An 11,121-nucleotide genomic window follows, 5' to 3' on the forward strand; every position below is an offset into this window, starting at 1 on the left:
AGCATCCAGGCAGGGAGGAGGTCTGTGCCTAGCTCTTCTTCCTAGGCAGCTGACCTGTGATCAGAGAAGGCTAGAGGACATCGGGACCTGATGGCACACCTGGAGCTTGCAGTCCTGTCTGCACCCCCCGCCACACACACACACCATCAGCAGGAAGTGACATGAGGATGTGAGAGGGCCTTTATTCCACCAACTATAATTATTCACAAATGATATGTGAGCTCAGAATTCCACATGTTGGAATCCTAAGCTTGGTGTCTCCAAACATGACCTCAGAAGGCATAATTAACTAAGACAAGCCCATCACGCAGTTGGGTGGGGGCTAAATCCAATGGCTGGTGGAATCTTTTTGTTTTGTTTTGCTTTGTTTTTGACAGGGCTTCTCTGTGTTTGGGGAGATGGCTAAGTTGGTAAAGCGCTTGCAATCTCAGTGATGGGAAGATGAAAGGAAGAGACACAGAGACCCCTGGAAGCTCCCAGGGGCAGCTGGCCTGGCATACAGCAATGGAGCAGAAACAGCAAGAGAGATGCTATGTGGATAGGATAGGGTGGAGGGCAGTGGCATATTTCATACATGTGCATGAACACACTTGTGTACATACACGCGCGCGCACACACACACACACACACACACAGAGAGAGAGAGAGAGAGAGAGAGAGAGAGAGAGAGAGAGAGAGAGAGAGAGAGAGAGCCTTCTTCCTCAAAGCTATATATTAAGGTATATGGACCCCACTGGGGAATAGGGTCTCATAGCATCCTGAGACTAACAGCCCCAGACAGTCACTATCACTTGAGTTAAAGGGCTGAAGCAGGAGCAATCATGGTACCTAGGGGTCACTGTGGACAAAGCCCTGGGAAGGGGCCACCTGGCATGAGCTGTCTCTGTTGCATAGAAAGGCCCAGGTCTTGTCCATAGGCAGAATGAGGCCCCCGTGTCTCTAGGTTGTAGCTTTGTCAGATGAAGACTGAGGGCCAAGGGACTGCACCCATTCAGACAGTAGGCGTCTCCTCCACTCGTGGTGCATATAAGAATCATCTAGAGAGCTCGGTGGAAAGGTGCACAGGGTGTACATCAGACAGCTGAGCATCTCCCTATTCAGAAATAAAAGTGGTCACCTATCCCCAAAGGTGTGGGTCACACCCTCAGGTTTCAGTCATCAATGAGAAGGCTTTCGGGGCAGTGGGAGGGATGACACCAAATTATTGATCCCTTGAGCAGATGGCATTCTTGAAGTACATGAGGAAGAGAGAGCTGTGGAAGGCAGGGCAGCTTGTGAGTATTCAAAACACACCAGGAGCCCTTGCAAGGGGCAGAGGGGAAGCCAAGTGCCATTATGGAGCTGCAGGGGTCTAGATTGTGTGCACCCCATCCCCCCATCCCATGATAAAGCATCCTGGGCAGGGGCTGTTGAATGCAAAGAGGATATAAGCTGTCTCCTCCCTTGATTCCCCCGTGACACGTCTCAGGTGAGGGGCCGCATATGGAAAGTCCCTCTGAACAGAAGCCTCTCTAACCCTCAGTCAAAGGTGTCCCATGGTTCTTAGCTCTTCCTCAGAACCCCCGCCACAATGGGTAGCTATTTCTACCGCTTTTGAATGATGTGTTTCTACCACCACCCACAGCTAGGACGCTAGCTGAACTGGCCCTGAGCATCATGTGCAGTTCATTTTCTTGCTATGACAATGCTTTGCTGTTTAAACAGCAGCCCTGGACTGAGCCCCCAGGAGAGTGCTGTGTTGGAAGGTTTGACTTTAACCCTGACCCCCAGGGCTTGAAGAAGCTCCCCGAGCTCTGGCTTCTGAGGTGGTGGCATGTGGACGGGAGCTAGGTGGATACCCCAGAAAGATCCAGCTCTGGGGGGGGAGCTCCCTATTCAGAAGCTGAGCTTCAGAGGTTCGGGGAATAGCCTTGGAACCTGAACTCCTAAGAAGTTTTGAAAGTAGTTCTACTGCAGTCAGGCTGGGAAGATATGATCTGGAGTCTTTGAGGGCAGAGGCCGTGAGCCCACGGCAAGCCAGGCTGCCATTCTCCGTGCTGTGCTCTTACCGCACATCCATATGGTGTTCCTAAACAGTATTAGCTTCGTGTTCTACAAAGAAAACAAGGAGAAAAGCTGTTATTCTTCTGATTAAGAGGGAAGCCATCCAACTGGCTGCACTTGAATTATACCCCTGGAATATTAAATTCAGACTTCTTTCATTCTCATTTATTTTATTAGATTGTATGGGGATATTTTAAAAGTGGAAGGTGGTGGGAGGGAGGGAGGCAGGGAAGGATTCTGGGACAGGGGCCATTTTTACCACTTGCCGAAGGCCAATACTACACCCAGAAGACTCAAGTAGACACAGGTGTCCTTGACTGAGTGAAAGTTATTTTTCTCCCAGAGTATTTGGGTTCATAGTTTATAGCCAGCCTAGGGCTTTTCAGGTTCTCTCCTTGGAAGCAGATCCCTGGCCACAAGGTTCCCACTCAGTTGTTTCCTTTCTGCTTCCCACTATGGCCCTTTGATAGCCTCAGAGGGCTGGTGGATGTCCACAGGCACAGATGCCCTCCACTATGAAAACGGCGAGATTCTCAACAAACCACTTACAGTTAAGTGTGGCACTTACTTTAACTTCTTGGGAAGAGCTTTTGGCCTCTTCTCACTGGCTCCAAGTAAGGACGTCTCAGGGCCTGAGACCACGCTCTAACCAGCTGACCACAGTGTGCAGGATACTGGCTCTGCTTAGGGAGGGGCTTCATGTCCTACAGAACATGAAGGATGCTCATGATACTGGAGTGTGTGTCTCCAGCAGAGTCAACACACCATCCTTTGAGGGACACCCCAGATGCAAACTGCAGTAGTCATGACTACATGACTAGAGTGTTCCCTTACCAGCATGCTAGAGTCCCTAAGCCTTTCCCAGGAGGTGTTTCCTCATGTATCAAATCTTTCTATCAGTTTATTCTCTCTCTCTCTCTCTCTCTCTCTCTCTCTCTCTCTCTCTCACACACACACACACACACACACACTCTCTCTCTGTCTCTCTCTCTGTCTCTGTGTATATATGTCTCTATGTATCTATATATATATGTGTGTGTTCTGTGTGTGTGGGCACATGTACACGTGTTTGTTCATGCATAGAAAGGCTGGAAGTCAATCCTGGGGGTGTCTTTCTTGGTGGCTAGGCACCCTGCTTTTTGAGATACAGTCTTTCATTGAACCTGAAGGTCGCTGCTTGACCTAGGCTGGCTGTCCAGCAGACCCCAGAGATCTGCCTCTCTCCACCTCCCTAGTACTGGGATCACAAGTGTATACAACCACACCCATCTTTTTTCCGCATGGTTTTTGGAAATAGAACTTAGGTCCTCCTATCCCTGCAGCAAACATTTTACCAACTGAGACATCTCTCCATTCCCTCGTCTTCTTTTTCTTACACGTCCCCTTGTAGCTGTCTGAGGGGAAAAAAAAAACATATGAGAGGTACAGAGTTCGAGACCTCGTGTATCTGAAGATACTCTGTGCTCACACTCCATGGGAAGTTTTGCTAGGATGGAGTTTATGTTAAAATCCATGTCTTTCCATATCACAAAGTCCCAGGCCACACATTCTGGGGGGAGGGGCGGTGCTAGAGATGCCTGATATTATCGGATGCTTGGTCCTCCACACGCCATCTACTTTTTCCTCCCCAGAATTTCCTGGGTAGTCTTTTGGGCTTCCATATTTTCAAGTCTCGGGAAGGTAAGGCCTGTGGTCCTTCAAGATGAAGACAGAGTCCCTTCTGTCTAGTGTCTGGAGATGCAGCAGGGCTTTTCAGGCTCAAAACTCCTGCCTCTGCCCTGGCCGGGGTGACGGGAGTGGGGGGTGGGGTGGGGGGGGAAGGGCAGGAGAGGGAAAGCTCTTGGTTTATGTTTAAGATCTTTGAAGTTTTTTTCCTCTCCTATTTGGTTTATTCCTCTGGTAACTTTAGTTTTTATTCATGTGTGTTGTATGTCTCTGTGTGTATGTGACCTATGTGCAGATGCCTCTGAAGGCCAGAAGGGGGCGTCAGCTACCCTGTAGCTAGAGTTACTGCTGGTTATGAACGACTCCAGTGTGGGTGCTGGGAACTAAAGTCCAGCCCTCTTGCAAAAGCAGAACTGCTGAGCCATCACTCCAGCCTCCTTTCCCATCTTTTTCTTCGCTGTTTCAGGTTTTCTATCCTTTCTTTAAAATTCCAAGACAGGGGCTGGAGAGATGGCTCAGACTCCTTTTCCAGAGGCCCTGAGTTCAATTCCTGGCAACCGCATGGTGGCTCAAACCATCTATATAATGTGATCTGAGTCCCTCTTCTGGCCTGTAGGTGTACGTGTAGGCAGAGCACTGTATACATAATAAATAAATAAATCTTTTTTAAAAAAATTCCAAGACAGAGAGAGAGAGAGAGAGAGAGAGAGAGAGAGAGAGAGAGAGAGAGATTACTGGCTTTTCCTTTTGTGCAGCCACCTGTTCTTACATGATTAATATAATAGCTTCTCTCTTTCCCTCATTCAGTCTGTTTCCTTAAATTTCTTTTCCCTCTTGTTTGCATCTCTGACTTACTTTAGAGGATTCCTTGGATGCCTGGCGGTTCCCTCCTTCGGCCTTCTTATAATGATTCTGCTGTTGTCTGTCCAGCGTGCCCTTTCTCATAGCCCATTTTTACAATTCTGTGCCACTCATCTCAGCTAAGCCTGTTAGTGAGAGTCTTCGTGACTGTACTTCCCACTTCATCAGACCTGAGCTTTGCCATTTTTAACATCTTCCAGCCCTGATCCCACTCGGGAAATGTACCACATCTCTTGCCTTCAAGCACAGGCATTCTTGGTGTTCAGAGTGAGACTTCACGTAGAACTATTTGTCATATTGTAAGAGTCACAGTTACCAGTGACAATGAAGATACCATACTACTTTATAAAGACATGGTAAGCTTCATTCATATCCACGCTACTAGCTTGGCAATGCTCACCCACATCTTGATGCCCAGCACCCAGGTAAAAAGATGCTATCTCCCAGGGTAAGCAGCCAAACAAAGGTAGTAACTAGCAAAGCAGGAACTCGGATCAGTTCCCCGAGTCCTGCCCACCATGATGCCTTCTGACTGACCTATGTGACAACTCAACGGGTAAGGGCAATGAGGCTTCTGCAAGGCCACCTGCTGGCACACAGCACTGCAGGGTCAGTGGAGTGGGAACTCTCAAGCCTTTCTGCCAGGTCCCAGGTCTTCATGCCCACGGATGTGTCGTGTCTGCCATCCTCCGTCACGGGCATGTGAAAAGCCTGCGCTGCTCGGTGCCAGCCTTCAAGGACAACCAAGCTTGGCCTCCTGCCTTCTTTCCACTCGTTCCTTAATAAACCAGGAATATCTCTCCAACCACTGCAGACCTCTGGCTTGGTCCAAGGAACTGGGATTGTTTAAAAGAACTTTCATTTCCTTTGAGCCAGGATTCCAGGCCATCAAAAACTTCTTAATGAACGGCCGCATTGCCTTTTTTTTTTTTTTAAGTGTTTATGGACTTGCCAACACAGACAGGTTACACTAGCACTGCTGAATTATCCTCACAGGCAGCCAGGGTTTCCTGGAAGCTGCCCAGTGGCAGAGGCCCCGGGGCTCTGCTGGTTCTTCTGTGAGACTTCCCAACTGCCTTATTCCCAGCCTGCCTCTCTGCACTGTGTTCCCCTGACGACTAACTCTTTTATTTTATGGGTTTGGGGAAACTGAAACTTTAAAGACTCAGTCCCACCACTTTGTCCAAGATAAAAATCAAGTTCAAAGCCTGCCAGATTTTTCAAGTTAGTGGAGAAAACTACTTGTGCAAAACCCAAAAAGCCCAGTCTAGACCCAACGCTGATTTACTGGGTGAGGTTAAGCAAGAGGCAATTCTTCTGGGTCTCTCTCTCTCTCCCTCCCTTCCTCCCTTTCTTTCATGTGCTGATATACGTGTGTGTGTGTGTGTGTGTGTGTGTGTGTGTGTGTGTGTGTGTGTGTGTATGTGTGTGTAAAGGCAGGAGGATCCGCTCCTCGGGTCTCATTGTCCACCTTGGTTTTTGAAACGGGGTCTCTCTTTGGTCTGGAGTTCTCAAAGATTCAGCTGACTGGCTACTCAGCCTCAGAGACAGCCCTTCCCCCCTCCCCACCCCAACTTGTGCTGGGATTACAGGAGTGTGCAACCATGCTGGGCTTTTTTTATGTGGCTGCTGGGGATTGAACTTGAGACCTTGTGTTTGTGCTGTGAGCGTCTTATGGACTGAGACATCTCCCCAAGCCTCAGTTTCTTGATGGTTCCCAACCAGCACCAACATCCTGCCATGCAAATGAAGCTCACACACTCTGACTCTTGATTGCCACAGAATCAGAGCAGCAATATGGCGAGCAGCTTCCCTTCATGTCCCCCAAGGCCTCTAAGCTGTGGTGAGCACCCTGGGAGGAAGGGTTTGCAAGAGAAACAGTTGGCCTGCCCACCCCCCCCCCTTTAGCACGAGGACCGATGTTCTGCTGCACTGTGTTTTTTTCCCCCCTGTGAAATTAATTAGGTGAGAACATGTAAGCCTGCACAGTCACACTGGCCCCTCCTAAAACGAGGTCTTAGTCAGACGGACATTTGACCAATGAATACTTGACTCCAAATTAGATGGGCCTGAAGGGAATTCTGCCTTGGAGCAGACTCCATGGGAAACAGGATGAAAAAGAAAATGATATTTTTGAGCCACTATATAAATTTTCTGAGAAACTGAAGCATGTAACTTGGAATTACTTTGACTTGCCCAGAGGGAGCAAAAAACGGTGGCCAATGGTGTAGACTCTAAGCACGGATTTACTAGTTCAAATCCCAGGTTTGCCACTTAAGTCCTCAATTGCTTGTTCACCTTGAGCAAGTTCCTTCAGCTCTTTGCATCTTACATTCCTGGTCTACAAAAATGGGGCTATTGTAAATTAAGTATGTAATTAAAGGCAATGTATTTTCTCCATCATGATGTTAGGAAAATCTATGTGTGTATGTTTATGTATGCAAGCACACATGTGAACACGTATACGTGTTCACGTATGTGTATGTGTGTGTGAGTGTGTGTGTGTGTGTGTGTGTGTGTGTGTGTGTGCATGTTTATGTGTGGTAATGTGTAGCACACAAAAAGCATCCTATTCCCATCAATAGGAAACCAGTTCCTGTGGGATTATTCATTCATGTCCCAGATCTGAGCACACGGGTGTGCTTCCACGTTTTGTTGGTGGAGCCATTTAGAGCTTTGAATTATTGGAGAGTCTTCTGTGGTCACACGGCTGGAAAGCAAAGACTGCTGGGCTTGGCGAGAGAGACCCACAAAGTCCACAGTTCTTGGTCTTTCATGGAGCACCCAAGCCATTATTTCCCAGAATGCTCAGGGAGAAGCATTTTTTGGCTCATTTAATTATCTGGTTAGCCAACAAAATCTATCCTCAGCATAGTTGGAAGCGTGAACTAGGGGGAGTAGACACAGAAGCTCTGAAAGCAAGGGAAGCAGAAAGTCTGCAGATTGCAGCAATTAAGCCTTGAAATGTTAGAAACAACTTTAACGAGGCTGACAAAGTCCAACAGCAATGCAAAGAAACAGGAAAGGTGGGCAGAGGGTGTGCTTTGAAGGACATTCTCAGCCCCCTGTGCATCCACTAGAGAAGTGGAGCCTGGCAAGTTAGCATCTCTAGCAGACACAGTGTGAGGGTGGGGGTGGGGCGGTTCTCTCTGCAGGGCTGAAACCTGGCACCCTCATTGCCTCAGTGGCTGGGAGGATCTGCCTGAGTCTTTTGGGGTACCCTTAGAAATGACCTGTCCACTTTCAGACAATCCTGGGGTGCTGTGAAAGGTAGGAGAGGAGAATGAATCTCTCTCTCTCTCTCTCTCTCTCTCTCTCTCTCTCTCTCTCTCTCTCTCACACACACACACACACACACACACACACACACACACACACACGGACAGACACCGGAGAGAATGACACATGAAGAAAGGGGTGGAAAGTGGAAGTGCAGGTGACCATATGACAAGGCCATATAAGAGTCTCAGAATCTGGAGTGGGAGCCAACCCCACTGACCTCCTGGTCTTGTACTTCAGCCTCCAGCATGGCGAGAAAGCCATTTCTATTGCTTAAAGACACCGACTTTGACTCTTCCTACTTGCTCAAGGAGGCCCATCTTGCCCTCCTTGGATGCTACTTACATCCCACTAATGCCTCCCAAGCCCCCTATTCCACAACCGTTCTCTAGGTACCATAACTGGTATGACCCATGGCAAAGGAAACTCAGGCAACTATGCTCTAACGTTATCTAGGATCTCAAAACAGAGATGGTGGAGACATCCAACCATCTGACAACCCAGGAACACAAGCCACATGAACAGTGTGGGGTTTCTTTCCTCCTACCGTCTGCTGGATCTGTCTGTCTGGCATTGTGGGGCAGACCTCTACTCCATTGCTGACACATGCACCGTTTTATTTATTAAATCCTTGGTGGGGAGGTGGGCTGGAATACGTGTTCATTTGTGTGAATGTAGGTATTTGGATATGGAGGACAAGCCTGGGTATTGGTCTCCTCCTTCTGCCTTGTTGGAGGCAGGGTCTTTGCTGAACTCTCCTGTCTCTGTCCCATCTTGCCACAGAAGCATTTTCCCTCCCCTTCAGATGGACTGACATGCACAGTGGCTCTCAGAGGACCCCACCGTTGGTGGGCACCTCTCATGAGGGCCAGGGTTGGTACAAAGCTTGAAGCGAATCTTCAGCAAGTCCTCCTGGCTTGCTAGGAAACATCTGTAACCTCAACTTCACCGTCTGCAAAATGGTGCACTCATGGTCTCCGTCAGATAGTGTGACCTGTAGGAGATATAACCCCCAGATGTCTCTGAGACTGAGTGCTTTTCTAATGACTGCCGAACCTGTGTGTATGTGTGTGCAGAGATGAACGTAATGTGCTCAGGTTTTCAAGTGGTTTCAAGAGAAGGAGAGGACAGAGTAGAACACAGGTCCTGAAGGTGTTGTCTGTTGTCAGTGCCCTGGCAGAGATGCTGGCTGTGAACTTGTAGGATGCTGTAAGAATGTTGGCAGAGCGTGTTCCAGGACTCTGCCCTGCAGGCGCTTCTGTTATGTCTCGGAGGGAGTGTCTGTTTGTTTGTTGATTTGTTTGTTTGTTTTGTTTGTTTTAGAAAAGTTAAATAATGGATTTAGATGTACTTGGGTGGGTCTGAAACATGGAATGAAGTTCATTAAGCTTTTTAAATTTAATTTATTCAGATTACATCTCAATTGTTATCCCATCCCTTGTATCTTCCCATTCCTCCCTCCCTCCTGCTTTCACCCTATTCCCCTTCCCTATGACTATGACTGAGGGGGACATCCTCTCCCTCTATATGCTCATAGGCTATCAAGTCTCATCTTGGTAGCCTGCTATCCTTCCTCTGAGTGCCACCAGGCTGCCATTTAGTTTTTTGTGTGCCTTCCTCTTCTCCGTAAGAGCACAGAGAGGAAGATAGACCACCTCCTCCCCACTTTGGCAGCAGGGGATGAAAAGACAGGATCAAACTCGGTCTGGGACAGAAAGCATTCTAAGAAGTGGATTTTCCTGTGTAAGAATGGAGTTGGGCTGTGAGTTTTCACAAACACCAGGGCAGGCTGCTTTGCCAAGCCTCAGAGGAGAGCGGGTCGGAGTCACTTAGCTGGGTCACTAAAGCACTTCCGTGTTCTGAAATGATGAAAAGCACTGCTTGCCAGCAAGACCTTACAGGGGACTACTAGGTTCTCTGTTCTAGACACTCTTCGGTTATTAAAAACAGAACAGGAAGCACATAGGGCTTCCATGGCCTCCACCCTTCCTCTCGGTAGTGTGGTCATCCCTGCCACTGCTCACACTGTACCTGGGGGAGAGTCACACTGGTCATTACAACGTCAAGGCTGGTCTGTGTGACACCCTATTTCTTTCTCTAATGTCTTATAGGTTCGGGCCCTGCATCCTCCTTGTGGTCCTCCCCAGAAAGGTCCACCCCTGAGCATCCATGCTGTACCTCTGCATCTTTCTTCTTCCCCATCCCTCCTCCACCCTTCTTTCCCCACTCCCTCCTTCTCCTCCTCCACCCCTGCTCTACCTCCTCCATCTCCCCTCCTCCTCCCTTTCCCTCCTCATCCCCTCCTCGATCCCCTCCTCCCCTCCTCCTTTCCCGTTCACTCCTTCTCCTTTCCTTCCTTCCTCCAGGCAAGTAATCTCTTCCTGCTTCCACCATTTTGCCTTAAGTGTCGCCATGAGTTGTTTATTGTATCTTGGGGTTGAAGCTGGAAAAGGGGGATGTGCATTAAACCCATAAAGGAATCATTGGGAGCCTATCAACGGTGTAAGCTTGTTGGTCAAAATGAATCAGGGCGGCATGGACAGCTAGAGAAATTTCCCAGACAGCCCGCAAGCGAGTGTAACTTCAGGATCAAAATGTATGTTTAAGAATGTGTTTCCCTGTTGTTCCATGTTCTGAGATTAATATTGCCTCTTCTCTTCTTACACTAGGACTGTACACCAAGGCGTGTGTGTATGTGTGTGTGTGTGTGTGTTCTAGAATTGGACTGGAAAGGTCAGGGCTGTGTTCTGGACGCATCTCTCAGCACCTGTATGCCTGGGTGTGGAAGTAAGAGGCCAGCCTCAGGTGCTCCTCAGATGTTGTTTCCTGAGACAAGGTCTTTCATTGGCCCAGAAATTACCAAGTAGTCTAGACTTGGCCCTGGAGCCCTGGGACTGCAAGAGCGCCATTGCCACACCCTGCTTGTTTGAGATAGAATTTGGAAATTGGGCATGCACCCTTGTGTTTTCTTTTCTTTTCTTTCTTTTCTTTTCTTTTTAAAAAGACTTATCTATTATTTATACAGTATTCTGCCCACATATATGCCTGCCTACCACAAGAAGGCACCAGATCCCGTTACAGGTGGTTGTAAGCCACCATGTGGTTGCTGGGAATTGAACTCGGGACCTTCAGAAGAGCAGATGGTGCTCTTAACCTCTGAGTCATCTCTCCAGCCCAAGACAAGCACATTATCAACCTCAGTCTCTGCCAAGCCAGGTTCTTCTTTCCTTTCCCTCCAGTCCCCTTTCTCTTGGAGTCTGCCAGGTGAGTGAT

Source organism: Acomys minous (genome assembly GCF_964271855.1).
Source record: "Acomys minous genome assembly, chromosome: 10".
NCBI lineage: Eukaryota > Metazoa > Chordata > Mammalia > Rodentia > Muridae > Acomys > Acomys minous.